Source organism: Microtus pennsylvanicus, chromosome 14 (genome assembly GCF_037038515.1).
Source record: "Microtus pennsylvanicus isolate mMicPen1 chromosome 14, mMicPen1.hap1, whole genome shotgun sequence".
Taxonomy (NCBI): Eukaryota; Metazoa; Chordata; class Mammalia; order Rodentia; family Cricetidae; genus Microtus; species Microtus pennsylvanicus.
Window position 1 is genome coordinate 9,016,675 of NC_134592.1, and position 18,622 is coordinate 9,035,296.

An 18,622-nucleotide genomic window follows, 5' to 3' on the forward strand; every position below is an offset into this window, starting at 1 on the left:
TGAGATCTTCCTGTCATCACACACAAGGAAATGCTCCATCCACAGCTCACCTTTATTGTTTCTATTCATTACATATTTTCTTCATTTATTCATGTGTTAACTTATAAGTTGAACTACAGAATCTTTAGGGGGTGGGTTCAAGACAGGGTTTCTCTATGTAGCTCTGGCTGTTCTGGAATCTACTTTGAGAATCAAGCTGTGCTTGAACTCACACAGATCTGCCTGCCTCTGCCTCCTAAGTGCTGTGATTAAAGGCATGTGCTACTACTCCCCAGCTTGAACTAAAGAATCTTAACAGACAAAAAAACAAAAAACAAAACAAAACAAAACAAAAAACCAAACTGAGTCTTCCCACACTCTTTCTCATGAAAACAGTAGCTGCTTTAGATTCCCAGAGGTCCTTGGGACTTCAGAGTCTAATTAAGTTCTTGCTAACATGCTCCAAGATCACTGGCCTAGGTTTGAATGCTTTCTTCATTCATTTAAACCATCCTTTGGTCACCCACAGAAAACAACAACAACAACAAAATCAACAGACAATCAGTCCCAACAAAAACAAGCACGATATTGTCAATAAAAATCTGATGGCTTCCTCTTTCCACGTGACAAGGATGGTGAGCTTTCCTTAACCTTAGCAATCCTGTGCTCATTAGATCAATGCTGGTTCCTAACTACTGAACTTTCTGTAATTTAACTACAGTTCAATAAACAAGCATGAATTCCCCATCCGCTCTCTCCCTAATGATGAAGAACAATGCTATCAATTTCTCAGGACTCGGTGTTCCTGTGTGAAAGGCTATCAATCAGATTTAATAAATTTATGCTGGAATTGATTGCCTTAAATGTATTCACAATAGTACATAAATTCTGCAATCTCATGAGGAGGCCACAAACAGCTGTGTTTTGTCCTTGATTATTTAAATATTTATGCATTTAAATATCTGCCTAGTTGTATTAATTTACTTACTGTGAAACAACACAGACTTATGAAACTAAATAGCAAAAGAACAAAATTGAAAATGTTTCCCACTTTAATGAGATTTACTAAACAACTAAACAGGTGTCTATTCTTTTTACTTGTTAGGGGTGTGTGTGTGTGTTATGTATCTTTATCTGTGTGTGTCTTTGTGTGCATATGTGTCTTTTTGTGTGTGCTTTGTGTATGGTGTGGTCTGAATGTCTTTGTGAGTGGGTCTTTGTGTCAGTTGTGTGTCTTTGCTGTATGTGTCATGGGCTATGTGTTTATGTCTTTGTTAGTGTGTGTGGGTCTTTGTTAGTGTGTGTAGGTCTTTGTTAGTGTGTGTAGGTCTTTGTTAGTGTGTGGGGGTCTTCTGTATATCTTTGTCTGTGTGCATCTTTGTGTGCATGTGTGTATTGTGTATGTCTTTGTCTATATCTATCTGTGTGTCTCTGTCCATGTGTGTCTTTGTGTATGTCTTTATATGTGTTGGGTCTTTGCATGTGTGATTTTTTTCTACGTATCTTGTGTGTGTCTTTGCCTTTTTGTGTGTCTTTGTGTGTGTGTGTGTGTGCTGTCATGTATATTTGCCTGGGTGAGTGTATATGTGTCTTGTATGTGCCTTTGTGTGAATGTCTTTTTCCGTATGTGTTGTGTGTGTGCCTTTGTCTATGGGTGTCTTTGTCTGTATGTGTGTGTCTTATGTCCTTGTGTGTGTTGTATGTGTTTTTGTCTGTGTTTCTTTGTGTGCATGTCTTTTCTGTGTATGTCTTTGTCTGTGTGTGGGTTTTTTGAGACAGGGTTTCTCTGTAGCTTTGGCACCTGTCCTGGAACTAGCTCTGTAGACCAGGCTGGCCTCGAACTCACAGAGATCCACCTGCCTCTGCCTCCCAAGTGCTGGGATTACAGGCGTGCGCCACCACTGCCTGGCAGTGAATGTAACTTTGTGTGTGTTGTGTGTCTTTGTGTTTGTCTGTGAATCTCTTTGCTGTATGTCTTTTTGACTGTGTGTGTGTCTTTGTAAGTATGTCTTGTGTACATCTCTGTGAGTGTCTTTGTTGTATGCTTCTTTGCCTATGTATGTCTTTGCCTGTGTGCATGTGTCATTGTGTGTATCTTAGTTGTATATGCATTTGACTCTGTGTCCCTGCTTGTATATATCTTTGTTGTATGTGTGTTTGCCTCTGTGTCTCTGCCTGTATATGTCTTTGTCTGTATGTGTCTTTATGTGTCATGTGTGTGACTTTTTGTGTGTATGTGTGTCTTTGTCTATTTCTTTGTATGTTTTTGTATGCATGTAGGTCTTTCTGTGTGCATGTGTGTCTGTCTATGTGTGTTGTGTGTGTATCTTTTGTTGTGTGCCTCTTTGCCTGTGTGTGTATTTGTGTGTTTTTGCCTGGCACATGTCTTTGTCTGTATGTATGTCTTCTGTGTCTTTGTGTGTATCTTTGTTGTGTGTGCCTTTTGTGTGTATCTTTGCCTGTGTGCATGTGTCTTTATATGTGTATATCTTCTTTGTCTTTGTCTCTATGTGTATCTTTGTGTGTGTGTCTTCGTATGTATATGCATCTTGTGAGTGTCTTTTTCTATGTGTGTGTCTCTTTTTGTATGTGTCTTATTTGTATCTTTGTTTGTGTGTCTCTTTACCTGTATGCAGTTGTCTTTGTCTCTGTGTCTTTGTATTTGTGTGTCTTTGCCTATATTTGTGTGTCTTTGTGTGTGTTCGTTTGTGTATGTTGTGTGTGTTTGTCAATGTGTGTCTGTATGTGTTGTGTGCGTTTTTGTCTATGTGTGTCTTTGTGTATGTGTCTTTGGCTGCATGTTTGTGTGCCTTGCATGTGTCCCTGTCTATGTGTATGTTTCTTTGTGTGTGTATGTCTTTGTCTGTGTGTAGGTGCATGCTGTAGCACACATGGGGAGATCAGAAGAAAACCTCGGGAACAGTTCTCTTCCTTCCACCATGTGGACCGGGGATTGAACTCAGGCTCTCGGGCTTGGCAGCAAGTGCCTTTACCCACTGAGTCATCTCACCGTCCTCTGATGGACCTCAGAGTTACAGGGTTAATCAAAATCATTGATTCAGACACCCCAGAATTCTCATCATGGGTCCAGGTTTGGTTGTCTTTGGTTTAGTTAGTCCTACCTTTGTTTACCAGCTCCCTCATTTATTGAGTCATGAGTACAAAGTCAATAGCCATAAAATAGGAAGCTGAAATCAAGCTTCTGGCAGCACACTGAGATAGACCTGATAGCTTATTTTCTGTGGGACTGAGACACTCTTGTGGCAGTGAAGACGACACTTCATGTCAATCCCTCTTGGGAACCTTCCTTGCTCTTCTTAAATTTGTCTGATTTTTGAACAGTCAGTTTGGTAGGCAACCTCCAAGATGTGGCACATAGCCTGTGTGATCTGTTCACATTGTGGATCATGACTGTCTATGTGACCAGTAGAACAATATGGAAGTGTTGGTTTGTGCCTTAGGGAGTTAGGCTGTGTGATACATGAAGGACCTACCTATTCTGTCCTGTACTGACGGCTCAGAGGAAATTAGCTGCCATGTTCTAAGGATTCTCACTGAGGAAGGCTTCATGTGGAGAGGAAGTATGGTCCCCAGCAACAGCCAGCCATGGACATGAGCCTTGAAGGCAGATCAGACACACACATATGCACACAAGTGCACACACACAGACACACACATACATATACAAAAACACACAGACACACACACAGACATACACACAAACACACATACATACACACAGACACACACAGACACACAAAAACATACACACACACACACACACAACCAAGCAACTACTTTGCCTGGCATCTTGTTGTAAGTTGACAAGACACCACACAGAAACCCCTGAATTCTGGCTTCATGGAAACTCTGAGACTAGTGTGTTTCATGCTGTAGCCATGAAATCACAGGATGCCGAACTCATGCCAGAGCTATCAATAGTCACGGCTGAGCATCCTACTTCCGACTTGCATGGTATAAGTGTTGCAAGCTTGGAATTTTTTTTCAACTTTTGGAATATTTGCACAAACATAATCAAATATCTTAAAAACATTACCCCAAAAGAAATAAGCTTCATTTGTCACCTAGTCACCTTACACCTGTGACCAGAAGGACGTTTTTACAATACTTCAGTGGACCCGCCCTATTTTAACTATAACCATCACGAGGACACGTGTGGAATCTTCCACATGCACCCAAAGTCAATGGTCAGTAAGTTTCAGATTTAAGAACACTTTCTGATGTTTCAGATTAGGGGAACTAAATGTGAATAACCACGAACCACACTCCAATCACAGCAAGTACCTTAGCACTGCCTGCCGCCCTCATTCCGCAGCCTCCCACCTCAGTGAGTTCTGGGTCCAGGCATTCATCACTGACTGAGCGTGTAAACTACTAAGGCCGCAAAGCAAATCTTAATACTGAAAAATTCTGAGAACAAACCAAAGCCATCCATGATTAGTGGAGTTAGGGATGCTGAATCTTATTAACGACAAACTCAGGGCGATTCCCTCTGCTGCTCCCATATTCTTTCTTTTATTTTATTCATAGGCAAGCATCTATCCACTTGATGTAATTTAGGAGTGAACAAGCTACTGACAGAATAAAGATGACGAGCCGGCCAGCTAATGCATGAAACATGTGGCCTCTCGGAGCACTGTTTCAGGGTAGACCCATAGCAATGCACAATCAGGTCCCTTGAAAAAGATAAATGAGGCTAAGGTGTCCATGGGTAGCAGCATACGGTCTTAATGACTGCATTTGTTTCCCTTGTGCAGGGAGGTGAAGTTTAGTTTCTGTTGTATGAAACATTAAAGAGGACATGAGTCAGTGAGTTAAGAAGTAGAGTTATTTTGGAGCCCATAACAATGGGGATGTAAGAGTCACCATGTTTGGATTAGTCGCCCAATCCCTCATGACTCAGCCCATTAAAAGGTTTAAGTCTGTGGGCTCCATTCTTTGTAGAGCGTTATGTGTCACGGAGCACAAACACCTTCCACTCTCCACAGAGTGAGAACGCCACAGCTGACGTGCAGCAAAGATGGAGATGCTGGCTTCCACCTGGGTGGGGAAGGGACTCAAGGGCTTTTGTACTTGTCCATTCAATAGCTTGGGCGTAGGTGGTTTATTGCTAACTTGTGTCAAAGGCATAAACAGCCAACATATAAATAAAATCAGAAGATGTGGTGGAGGCCCAGGCACAGAAATGAACTAAAAACTTGCAGTTAATATGATTGAATCCAAAAAAGGTCAGTTAAAGATGGAGGGCTTTTATTAATCACTAATGAGTCTAAATTAATCAGATCTTTGGCTGGCAAGATGATTAGTGGGCAGAAGTACTTGCTGAGAAAGCCACAGGCCTGAGTTCTACTACCACACACTACCATGCAAAGGAGAGAATCACCTTCCAAATGGCTGTCCACAGACCTACATACATGCACAATAGTGTGTGCACACCCGCGCCACAACAATAATAAGATGAAAATTTTCAATTCAAATTTTTGTTTTATAAAACTTGCCCCTAACTGTACCCGGGTCTACATCCTTTAAGTAATCAGCTGAGCTTTACTCAATTTTAAGGGTACTCAATTTTTCGAAACGGAAGTTGAGACACTGGACCAAACATTAGCTGTAATCATAGGCACAGTGATCACAGACACAGTGGACAAAATCCTTTTTAAGAGAATGGCCTTTGGTGGACAGAATTAGATCAGTAAAGCTTATTAGAATGTACACAGAAGTCTTCCATGCTTAGCCTTTTTTCAATTAGACAATTATTCAAACAATCATTTTCATACATATAATTTATTTCTTGTCTAAATAAAACCAGTGGCCAGCTATCAACACAATCCAAACAGCAATACTGTGGTTCACAGCACAGGACATGTCCTTGAAGGCCATGGTCAGACAGACCGCATCTATGTGTATTATGAGGGTTGGAAAGGAACGAGTAATAATGCTTCTTTCCTTCTTTTCTTTTTCTATTTTTGCCAAATTGGCCATCTTTATTCATTCTTGTGCTCGCCCCATTATAATAAAAAAATTCCAAGAAGGGATGAGCGGAGGCCCAAATCATTGTCTGTGCTCATCTTGTGCAAGAAGCACACCTCACAGCAGAAATGAGGGGGGTGGGGGATTTTCTTTTTCTGACATTTTCCCGAGTTACAGTTTAGTCAAAACTCTTGTATTCAGACACTTGGGAAAGCTCACTGCTCTACAAGGCTATTGATACACTTTCTCCATTTGCTCGCTATTCATGCATTGATGTGCTAAGCTATGCAGATTATCTATGTATACACATGATAAATGAACAAATCAGAAGGCCAAGAGCAACATTACTGGACAATGCATTGCTCTGTCAAATGTCCATTCTCCACTTAATTAAAATAAATCTGGTCACTTTCCCCCAAAATGTGTATCCTTTTTTTACATTCTAGCCAGTCAGCGTTCTGATATCCTTTCATCCCTGTGTTCCCCATGGACCCTTTGCCTGGACGCTTTAGGCCTTAAGGGAGGCACCATGAATAATTGAAGCCCCATGATCTTACTATGCAACTAGAATAAACAGATCATTTTGTCCATTGTCCCGCACCCTTTCTCCTTAAGAAATTAACAGCCTGAGTGTTATCAGTGAAAAGTACATGAGTGAATTGCAGCAAGAACGAAGAAAATAGAATATTAAGCAACCCTGAAAATGAATGATCTGGCACCTACCTTCTTCTATTGGATTTTAATGGCGCTAAATCACATTAATTAAAACCCCCCAGTCTGAGCACATTCCCATCCACGCTTTTGATGCCCACCAGTGGCCTTTGTTGGTTTTACTTATGAATTACATCCATTCATTACTTTGGGAAGATGCAAGCAAACCTGAACCAACCCTGAACCCAAGAACATAAAATTTGAGCTATTACTCACATTAATCTCTTCTTTCCTTACCCACAGAGGTAAAAACTGAGACCTTAGATGTTCCGGGATGATTCAGTTGGAGGGGGCGCATCCAATTGCTGAAGTCAAGCACAAACTTTCAAAAGAAAGAAAAAGCCTAGAGTTAAATTGCTAGTGTGCACTTACACACAATGGGGCTCAGGACAGTTTCATGTGTGTGTATCAGATAGTCTAACAATAATTCTGTCCCTATTACTGACACTCACCCCCATTCCAAGCCCTGCTGCTGGTTCCATTCTAGACCTCTCTATTTTTTTCTTTAGATTCTACATGAGAGAAAAAGCAGGGCCAGCATTACAGACAGCATTCTCTGTTGGCCCACACTTGCTCTTAGTCCAATACGTACTTACAAGATTACTCATGTTTTTAGCCTTTCTCCTTAGCACAAACAACATCTAGCCACCTCCTACCACCGTGGGGACACCTTGATGCACCTGTGCATGTGAGTTTGTGTGTCTGGGAGTATTGCATGCCCCAGAGGGGCAGTGGGTTTTTATTGGTAGAGGGTAAGGGAACCCAGCATTAAAAATGGCTAGCAGCTGTTGCTTCACACTGTGATTTCCTAACTGACCATAGTTGACATCTCTATATTTTCCTCACAAACTCCTACAATCCTGATTCAGGAGCCACTGGGGCCCACGAGCCAAATGTCACACTGGCCTGCATTACTATCAGGAACTCTACCCCCACCCCAGACCTGCCAACTATGTGTGTTTCCAACAAACCTCATTTTACTGTTTATGCACAAGTATTGACACATCCACCAGAGGTACACATTGTTGGTCTGTGCTCAATGCATTTTCCTTACTATGTATCTGTACATTACTATTTCTGCATAATTTATTGATTTTTTTTCATTCAGAGTTTCTCTTAGTGCCCAGGAATCATGGAAATCCAAAACCATAATCTTTCACTAATATAGCAAGCGATTTCCAGGCTCATGTCCTCAGAGTAGGTAAATAAGATCACTTCTTAATTAGACCTATAGCCTGACCATATAGCTTAATCAATCACATTGCTTCCTGCTCATAATTATTCGTTCAACTGCTTCCTAAAGACAGTGGGCCAAGGAGTGCACCCCAGACTCCAGAAACCCAGAGATAATACATGGCATCTTGCTGGGGTCCCTCTGCAGAATATTTAAAAACTTAGATCAGATCATCTTCTGAAAGACAAACTTTCTACAAACACAAAAACAGAAGAGAATTTTAGAGGGGCCGTGTGCGTCAACACTAGGGCCCCCAGCCTGAGCTCAGCAGGAGCCGGGCTATGCTCAAATCACTAAATCTCGGTCCCCACCAGCAACTGATGCCTGGCAGATTTGCTCACTTTTGTTTTGTTCTGCTTTTATAATTGAAAGATGAAATTGTGCACATTAAGTGCACACATTATGTTTTCAAGGACTTAAACACTACCGAATGACTAATTCTAGCTAGTTAGTTTGCATTACCTGATTGTCACAGCTGTGCTAAAAACCCTTCACATCCCTCTGAAAATGTCATCCTGATTTTTTTTTTTTTGTTGTTGCTTTTGTTTTGCTTTGTTTTCTTTCATGCCGCTGTTTGGTTTTGGATTGAAGCCCTTTTTTTAATAATACAAGATCTCATTATGTAGCCCAGGATGGCACCACACTCAAAGCAGTCCTTCTGCCTCAGTCTCCCAGGTGCTAGAATGATTGGTGTGAGCTATCACGCCTCGCTAACTTTTTATTTCATGTCTGTGGGCAGCTGTCATTCATCCTCTTGATGTGAGCCCATGGATGGCATAGCCACTCAACACTACTTACCTGAGTGCCTTTCTTCCTGCCCCACAGAGGCTTGGGATCATTTAGGTACCATGAGGAGCGCATCATTAAACCTGTAGAGTAAAAACCTTTAATAAGTTGCAATAACCTTTATCTAAAGAGTGACGAACATTTTAGAAGCAATTAACATGTTTGATATAAATTTTGGAGAATTTGAATTTTAAAAAAAATCCAGGTTTGGGGCTGGAGAGATGGCTTAATAGTTAAGAGCACTTTCTTCTTTTCCAGAGGCCCTGGGTTCAATTCCCAGCACCCACATGGCTGCTTAAAACTGTCTGTAACTCTAGTTCCAGGGGATTTGACACTCTCAGACAGACAAATGTGTGCATAAAATAAAAATAATAATTAAAGTAAAAATACAGGTTTTAGGAAATTCAGGGAGCAATAGAGCCTTGGACCCTCTTCCTAATACCTTAGTCTCTGTGAACCAAATCAAGCAAAACCACAATGTTTACACATGCCCATGAGTAGTCAAAGAATGACTCTTATCTAATGTATTGTCCTCTTCAATCAATCATTTATGAGATACGATTTATAACGCCCCACATGCAGACCCTACTCTATAATGTGTATATGCAGGCATATGCAGACTGATTGAATAATAAAACAGATAAAGCATGTACTGAAGAGTTCGTGCAAGTCCTCTGACTCCTTTCTCAACAGCTAAGACAGGTTCAATTCAAAATAATTCCTGAAAGGGGCAGTGTCCACATATGATTCCACCAGGGGCTGTTACCTTCCTGCGAGATCTGAATTGGAAATTACGTTATATTGTTTGGATATTTCTGTAGGCTGTAGCTCATCATCAAAGCCATCAAATCTAGTGTGATTTATGCTTTAAACATGCATTTTAGATATATGCTTAAAATAATCATAATTCTGAAATTGCTGAGAATTCTGATTCCTTTCCTCCCAATCTCGAAGAGTAACAGGAATTTGAAAATAAAGAAAATTGCTTTTTTCCACTCTGTGTCACAACTCTAAAATGTATCATTGTGGCTAAGTAAATAATGTAATGAATAAGTAAATAAAGCTGATTAATTGACACACTTATTCAAGAATTAATAGCTACGTTGGGAATTTTAAATGGAGATCACATCTACGTTAAAACACTGACCGTTCAATTGCTCAGTGTGGCTAGTGGCCCCTCTCCTGGAAAGTGCATGTCGATAGAATAACACCCCAAAATGTGGACTTTTTTGATTGATTGATAGATTGATTGCATAATCAGTCTATCTCTTTCTAACTTCCTCTCTCTCCTTTCTTCCCCACCCCACCAGGATGTCACTATAGAGTCCAGGCTAACCTTGAACACACATTCCTCCCATCTAAGCTTCCTGTCAATATTACTGGCGTCACTACCCTGGTGTTACTAAGCAGGTGTCACTTCACTAACATTCTTTTTCTTTATTTTTGTTTTTAGAGAATGTCTTTCTTTTTAAGCCCATGATAGTCTCAACCCCCTGCCTTAGCAGTCCTGGAATTACAGGCATGAGCTGCTGTGCCGGGCTCTCGGTCAACCTTCTTGATAATACAGGGAGTCCATATTCATCACAAGCCTATCTTTATCCCCTTTCCCCTTAATTTGTCTATGTTTCAAAGTTGATACAACATGATAAGTGGATTGAACCAAGTGTGGTGTAAAAGTAATGTGAAGTATGGAAGTGCTAGTAATTATATGGTTTTACTATGTGTTAATAGATAATGTGGTCTTACTATGCATAAATAAATAAAATGGTCTTACTCTGTGTAAATAAATAAAGTGATCTTACTATGTGTAAATAAATAAAGTGGTCTTATGATAATGTCTTACTATGTGTAAATAAAGTGGTCTTACTATGTGTAAATAAATAAAGTGGTCTTACTCCGTGTAAATAAATAAAGTGGTCTTACTATGTGTAAATAAATAAAGTAGTCTTACTATGTGTAAATAAATAAAGTAGTCTTACTATGTGTAAATAAAGCGGTCTTACTATATGTTAATAAATGTCTTAATCTGTGTAATAAAAAACTGTTCTTACTATGTGTAAATAAAGTGGTCTCCCTATGTGTTAATAAATAATGTCTTACTATGTATAAATAAAGTGGTCTTACTCTGTGTAAATAAATAAAGTGATCTTACTATGTGTAAATAAATAAAGTGGTCTTATGATAATGTCTTACTATGTGTAAATAAAGTGGTCTTATTATGTGTAAATAAATAAAGTGGTCTTACTCCGTGTAAATAAATAAAGTAGTCTTACTATGTGTAAATAAATAAAGTGGTCTTACTATGTGTAAATAAATAAAGTAGTCTTACTATGTGTAAATAAATAAAGTAGTCTTATTATGTGTAAATAAAGCGGTCTTACTATATGTTAATAAATGTCTTAATCTGTGTAATAAAAAACTGTTCTTACTATGTGTAAATAAAGTGGTCTCCCTATGTGTTAATAAATAATGTCTTACTATGTATAAATAAAGTGGTCTTACTCTGTGTAAATAAATAAAGTGGTCTTACTCTTACTATGTAATCTTATTATGTGTAAATAAATAAAGTGGTCTTACTATGTGTTAATAGATAATGTGGTCTCACTATGTGTAAGTAAATAATGTGGTCTTACTATGTGTAAATAAATAATGTAGTCTTACTATGTGTTAATGGAATTGAGTTGTGTTGAAGTGGATTGAAATTTTTCATTTATGGATTACACTTCTGTTGATCTAAATTAATCAGAAATCATCATATTATCACTTTGTGGCACAGGAAGACTCAGTATTATCGTGTGGGGCTGGGGATGAAGCCCAGAACCTTGTCTACAATAGGCAAGTATTCTATCACTGAGCTCCATTTCCAGCCCTTTGTATCCACTAATCATTTGCGGAAGTCATTTGATAATATAAAGAATATACTCGAAACAATCACTTTATATACCACTAGCAAATTTGACAATACCTTTGTGGTTCTTGTCCATTGAGATATATAAATCTTCAATATTAGAGACAGGCTCACATGGACTATAGAATACAAAGTCAAGGAAATGTTGAAAAGTTAATAAAAGAAATAAATACATGAACCAAATATTTTTAGAAGTAAAATGCAGCTGTATAGCACTATATTAATAATAATGCTTCTTTGTAGCACATTTAGCCATTAAACTACAATTAATATCCATTAATTTAAATTATGTATTTTTATCTCTCTTTAGAATTCTTAAAACTCCCATGAGACAATCACCTAATACAACTAGCCATGGAGGGTTATTTAAATCTAAATTAATTAAAAAAAATAAGCAAAAGAAGTGTACAACATTCCTGCAAGGCTAAAGACCACCGCTCGTCATGGAAGCAATCACCAGACCTTCTCCTCTCTGCGCAGAGATCCATGGGGCAGGGCTGGGGCCTGCTGTTTATCCTAAAACAGCCTGGGTCTTTTCCTAAGGAACTGAGACAGGTCAAGAGTTTGAGTCTCAACACCTTCATCCCCAGCTCACGCTGACTCTCTTGCATTTGATTTGATCATACCTTCCTTTTTTAAGAAAAAAAATTGTCTTCATTATTTATTGTGTGTCCATGTGTGTGTGACCCTCTGTGCATGTGTGATGTGCTGCGTGCGCCTGGCCTTTGGAGGCCAGAAGAGGGATTTTGGCCCCGTGGAACTAGAGTTACAAGGAACTACGAGCGACTTGACACGGGTGCTGGGATCTGGCCAGGAAGCTCTCCAAACCACTGAGCAATCTCTCCAGCCCCGTGATTTGGTCCTTTCTAAGAAAACGTTAGCGAGCAAGCGCGGGGCAGTGGCTTTCATCTCCTTCTCACTCCTAGCTCAAAGAATAAACAGCCTAGAACTTTACTTACAGTCGAATGTCTAAACAAATCATGTAATATACACAATAAAACCCAAAACAGCTGGCTAAGAGAATGGGACGTGCAGGCTGTTGTTATGGTGGCTAGGAGCACATTAGAGAATTGCAATCCTCTCATGCTTGGACCATTCTCATCACCAATCAATGTTTTGGGCTTTCAATTCTTCAAGGCATTTATGGAATTATTTACTTTTAGTGCTAAAATTAGCCTCCAACACACCATCTTGTTTGCATGGTTACAAGCATATTGGCTAACTCCTATATCAAAATATTTTTAAGGACTTTTAATGTATATAATTTGGATCATAATTCTAGGGTGATAAGTGTTTTATCTTACTTTAATTTGGCTTTTAGGTCTCTGTCAAGGGAGAATCTATGAAGTTTAGTCCTGCCATGATGGGACTTCGTGGAGAGGGTTGACCTGGAGAGTTTCCTACAGAGGGCACTTGCCCATTGGGAAATGGCTACCAGCAGGTGACTGGAAAAGAAATTTGGCTCTAACACCTTTAAGATCTGGGTCACTGAGCCTACTTCTGGTACAAGGAAGTTAAACTCATGTTCAAAATAAAAACTGAGGCAACATAAAATGGATTTTTAAAAATTCAAGGGCATTGTATCTTGTCCTCTCTTAGTTTAATTGCTGGTTATTTTCCATTCATTTGATTACTTGTTTGTGAATTCCCTTGAACAACTCTCTAAAGACTTTAAACCGTGAAGACAAAGCCTGGAGAAGTGGCTCAGAGTTTATAACACTTGTTACTCCTGCAGAGGACCTGGATTCGGTTCCCAGCACCCATATGGTGGTTCACAAACTTCAGTAGCTCCATTTTGGGGATCAAACATCCTCTACTGACTTCCATGGGCACCAGGCATGCATGTGATATAAATACATATATGCAGGCAAATGCTCAAGCACATAAAATAAATTTTAAAATTGTTTCAAAACATGATGGCATCAACGCTCACATTTTATGTACCTTTTATCTCCAAATAAGAGTAAAAGTCCCTCACAAATATTACAAGATTGAATAAACTCCAATGCACTCATTCTACGTAATGGAAAACAGTTATTGGAAACATGCAAGCTGGGTCAATTTTCATACGCATCCTTGCGTGGAATTGATGAAGAAGCTTAATAGTTGTCCAATATTAGCCTCCTTAGCCTGAGGTTGGACCACTTGGGTTTTGTTTTCAGATTTAAAAAGAAAATCATGAAGCAACATATGTTACTCTTAGCTAACAACTAGAAACCACCAACTGCCCATTCCAAATGCAGACGGCTATCATAGCTGAACGGACACGTGTCTAGGCACTGCACACAAGCTCACAGTGGACAAAGCTGAGGCACTTTGGCTCTGATGCCTCTCCAACAGGGAGAACTGAGTGATCATCCTCTCGGGTCATGCTGTCTTATATTCATTAGCCCAATGGTTCTGTTTCAGATGTGAATCAACATTTTTAATAGAATCATAACACATCACCCTCACAACAATAAAAAAAATGTAACACATAATGTATGCAATGCATATGGCATGTGTGTATACCTATGCACATACATACTTCCTGTGTAATATGTGTGCTCGTTTTGTGCAGGTGCACATGTATGTGCATGCATGTTGAGGCCAGAGAACAAAAGAGTATTCTTCCTCAATCACTGTCCATGTTGTTTTGTGACATGGAATCTCTCACTGGACTGGAGCTCCCCAAGTAGGCAAGGGTGACTAGCCAGAGAACCTCAGGGCTCGTCCTGTCTCTGCCTCTCCAGGACTGAGATTATAAGCATGCCACCACGCCTAGTTTTTGCATGTGGGCACCAGGACATTGAAGGCAGGCCCTCGTGCTTGTAGGGCAAGCACATTACCAATTAAGCTGTCACCCTAGCCTGAGCTATTCCATTTTTCTTTGCTATTTTCCACATAGGGAACAGCCAACTATATAATTTCTAATTTGGTAATTATTATGCCTAATTGGATTAATTACCCTTGTTTCATGACTCCCTCATCACTGACTAGTGCTTTGGCCATCTTTGATTTTATTTACAAACTCAATCATGTTTAATAATGCAACAAATACCCATCAGCCAAAATCCCAAGTTCAAAATAACAAAAGGAGCCATTACTCACATTGTTGGTTGATGGCTCATTGCCCACAGTGGTCACTGCCAAGGTCTCAACCAGCAGACTAGGTCTCCATTCATATTAGGGCCTCCACTCTGTGGAACACAAGGCAGATATTACAAAGTAGGAAGACCTGCTTCATGGTTATTAGTGAGCAAGGCAGCTAATCTTAGTCTCAGATCATGATACTGGCCCAAGCAGGTATTCATTTTCATTCATTCACTCATTCATTCATTCACAGTTATTGTTTCAATAAATATGCATTGATTGACCACCTTAAAAAAAAGCAATTCTTTCTACAAACATTGATCCCTGCACTTCCTGTCCACAAAGGAAAGAACAGACCCCTCTTCCAAACAAACCTAGGTACAGAGTTGGAAACACACCATTTTGGACCCAGATACAATCTCATCGTTATTGCCTGTTCATCTTCCCCATGGTTTTTATACATTTTTAAATACAATAAACACAGAGGAACTGAGCACTAATCCGGGGCAGATAGCTCAGTACACCCACATGACTCTTAACACAGAGAAGTAAGGTTTTAAAAGGGCTACAATTGCACAACAATAGATAAACATGTTGGAGGCCACTCTTGGGCTCCTACCATTGAGCCCTCACGCATGCATTTAAAGCATTTTAACCACAGACCAAGGACACCAACCAACCTAGGACCATTGACCGTTCTGCACACCCTAGCGCCTTCTTACTCACAGGCCAACACTTGGCTGGGTTCACTCTCTTAATAATGTCACCCAAACTCAGAGCAGAACGGCAGTTAGCAGAGGTCAGTGGGTGTGAAGAACAGGAGCTGGTCAGACAGTACAACTTGTTTTTGTAAGAACATTGAGTTCTCAATGGACAATGTACACAGCAGCAACTCTAGTTAACAGAAATGTGTATTTAAAATTAACACAGAAGGTCCATCTTAAATATTCTCCTCCCACACATGAGCAGGAAAGTGTGTGGAGTATTGGATACAAACAGCAGACATCGAAGCTTAAATGCATACAATTTCGATTTGTCAATTAAATCATCTTAAAACAGGACAGAAAACAGCATCTCATGGTCGGTCTACATAAACTGCTCTTTAATTTTATGCATAATGAAATTAAATGTATGCATAATTTGTTTTGTACATAACTTTACAACATTCCTTATTACTTCCTAAAGTACCAGGCCTGCCACCTGTGCAGAGTCCCAGAATGGAAGGAAATGGTTGCTGGGCCCTTATGCTCATGAGGTTAGCAGACCTGGGTTAGTCTTGGTGTTTATCTGAAGGACCCTCATAGCTGCTGGATTCAAGGCATGAGGACATTATTTCGTGTCTTTTAACTTTTAATAAAAAAATTAATAGCCCCCAATCGTTCTGAGCTCTTCTTATATGTTACCCACTGGTGATGCGTTTGCCCCAGTATTTGGTTCGCAGCCCACACACGTCCTCAGGCCTTATACATATCTTATTTTACTTACTATGAGGCTCACTTAGGACCCTCTTGTCCCCATTGTACAGCTGGTTACACATTATAACCAATGGTTCTTCCCTCCTCCTTTTATACAAATAACATTTAAACACACGTGTGTTCTTAAAATATATATTTTTTAAGAGCCTGTGATCTGCTAAAGACACACAGCTTGACTTTAGGACATGCCCACCCAGAGTTGGTGACAGAACTTTAACCCAGACTCTGACAGACATATGCTGCTTCTGCTTACAATCACAGCCATAGGGACAGAGTGGCCGACAGAAAGACCCACTGATACCCACCCGCAAATTCAGCCTCGACTTCTAGCTAGCTCGGTGACATCAAGATAATTAAGGACCCTCTCTGTGCTATGTTCCCCCGACCACAAGACATCCATAGCACTGGCCCCTGAGCAAAGTTAATCATTCTCTTCAAAGCCAGAGAGAAGCCCCTCCCACGACATCACTGAGCCCCTTGTCCAAATCTTTGCTCCCGCAGCTGCCGAGCGATGGTGACAGACAGACAAACCAGGTTCCACCCCAGCAGGCACTCATGAGCTGTGTGACTGCAGAGACGTGACCTGGTCTCTCTGTCTTAGGCCCAGGACTCGTAGGATTTGCAGAGTGAGGACAGCATCACTTTCCTGGGTCCAACAGGGTGAAGGACTACCGACCGACCGACCGATGGACCAGGTGGACTGACGGGTGGACTGACAGACCAATCCTCAAAGCAACGGCCGCCCTGTACATACTCTGACCGCCAGTCCCACCCCACACACCTATCTGCTCGAACAGTCTCCTTAAGGTTAAACAATCAGACTCACTCTGTGTTCAGGCCTAGCCATAGGTTTCAGGAAGAATGGCTCTTAGGCCAGACATAATTGGAGGCTGTTCCTTTGTGGTCAAGATATCATAGTTAAAAGAAGAAATCCACCCAAAGGGATGCATTTTTGAAAGTCAAAACAGTGTAGGAAACCAATTGCTCTCTGGGAGTAATCTGTTCTATCAGACTTGCTGTTTTGATTTGTTAGTATTTGTTGTTCTTTAGACGGGGTCTCCTAAAACCCAGGCTGGCCTGAGGATGGCTTTGAACTCCTGATCTCTCTGTTTCCACCTCTGGAGTGTTTGGATTAGAGGTCTGGGCTGCCACACTTACTATTGTGCAGTGTTGGGGGTTTCAAACTCAGAGCTGCCCAAATGCTAAAAAAGCACTATTCAAAATGAGCCCTGAATTGCCAAGAAATTCTTGAATTTCAAATTATTCCCCTCTTGACCAAAGGGGGCGCTCACTGACCAAGCCAAGCCAATTCCACACCCTGTTCCCAGCTCCCAGCTCCCAGCTCCCAGCTCCCAGCTCCCAGCTCCCAGCTCCCAGCTCCCAGCTCCCAGCTCCCAGCTCCCAGCACGGGGCCTCAGGTGGTATAAAAGTCCCCCTGTGGGCCCCAGGGGGCAACAGCACAGTTCATCCCACACCCAGCACAGAATATGCACAGCACACCACACGAGAGCATACATTATTTTCACTTCCTTCCTACAACAGTCCTGTCAATTAGACATAATAGTCATAATTAGCCAACAGTTACTGAATGCAGACACTGTACCGAGCCCCGAGCAGCCAGCTGTGCACACGCGGACACTCCTCGGGTGTGGATATGACTGGGCACCAGACATCCTCGCTCCCGTTCTGTTCCAGGTCTAGATGCTGAGAACAGGGCCAACTCTGAGAATGACCAGCCCTGTGGGGGAAGGCAGAAAAGAACACTCAGAATCAATAAGCACGGAGTGTGGGGCTGACAGAGAAACTCGAACCGTGGGGGCAAAGAAAGCAGCTTTCGGGGGGGGGGGGAGCACCACTGAGATGGTCATACTGGCACAAGGATACCAGAAGTCCTAATTTATTCATTGGCAAACTGAGCCCCAGAGAGGTTAAGTGACTGGCAAGTGGTCACACAGCAGGGAAGAAGCAAAATGAGGCAGTGGATGCCCCAAGTGGCTGATGATTCTTACCAAAGATATTAAATCCTATCTCAGTGGTTATGATTAAAACACCTTTTGGGGACAGAAGGGTTTCATGCACCTCAACTGGCTCGAATCGCTATGTGGTGAAGGGTGAACTTGAACATCTGATCTTCCTGCTTCCACCTTCTCAGTATTGAGATCACAGGTCTGTAACCTCATCCCGTTTTTTTCATGGTGCTGGGGGTCAAACTCAGGGCTTTGGAAATGCTAAGGGAGCATGCTACATCCCAGCCCCCCTTTTTGTGTATTTTAAGAGTTCAGTTCACTGCATTTTATATATATTTTTTAAACTGCGTATATATGAATTTGTAGTTGCCTGCAGAATCCAGAAGGGGGTGGTGAATCTATTTGAGGCTGGAGCAATTAATTGTATGTGGCCTGATGTGGGTTCTGGGCACTGAACTTGGCTCCTTTGAAAAAGCAGTAAGCACTCTCCACTGTGCCG

General features: G+C 40.9%; 1 long non-coding RNA gene and 1 other non-coding gene across 2 annotated transcripts in view; both read right to left on the reverse strand.

Annotated features, from left to right (window-relative positions):
• Nucleotides 1-18,622, reverse strand: part of LOC142835168 (uncharacterized) — a 51,324-nt gene that overhangs the window by 27,624 nt on the left and 5,078 nt on the right. Inside the window, exons 2-6 of the long non-coding RNA XR_012907760.1 lie at nucleotides 17,760-17,894; nucleotides 14,700-14,788; nucleotides 11,667-11,728; nucleotides 8,714-8,784; nucleotides 6,898-7,003 (exon numbers count right to left, since the gene is read on the reverse strand). This is a non-coding gene — a long non-coding RNA (uncharacterized LOC142835168). The remainder of the gene's footprint in view (nucleotides 1-6,897; nucleotides 7,004-8,713; nucleotides 8,785-11,666; nucleotides 11,729-14,699; nucleotides 14,789-17,759; nucleotides 17,895-18,622) is intronic.
• Nucleotides 2,999-3,069, reverse strand: LOC142835352 (small nucleolar RNA SNORD113/SNORD114 family). Its single transcript, XR_012907797.1, has one exon. It is a non-coding gene; the product is annotated as a small nucleolar RNA SNORD113/SNORD114 family (small nucleolar RNA).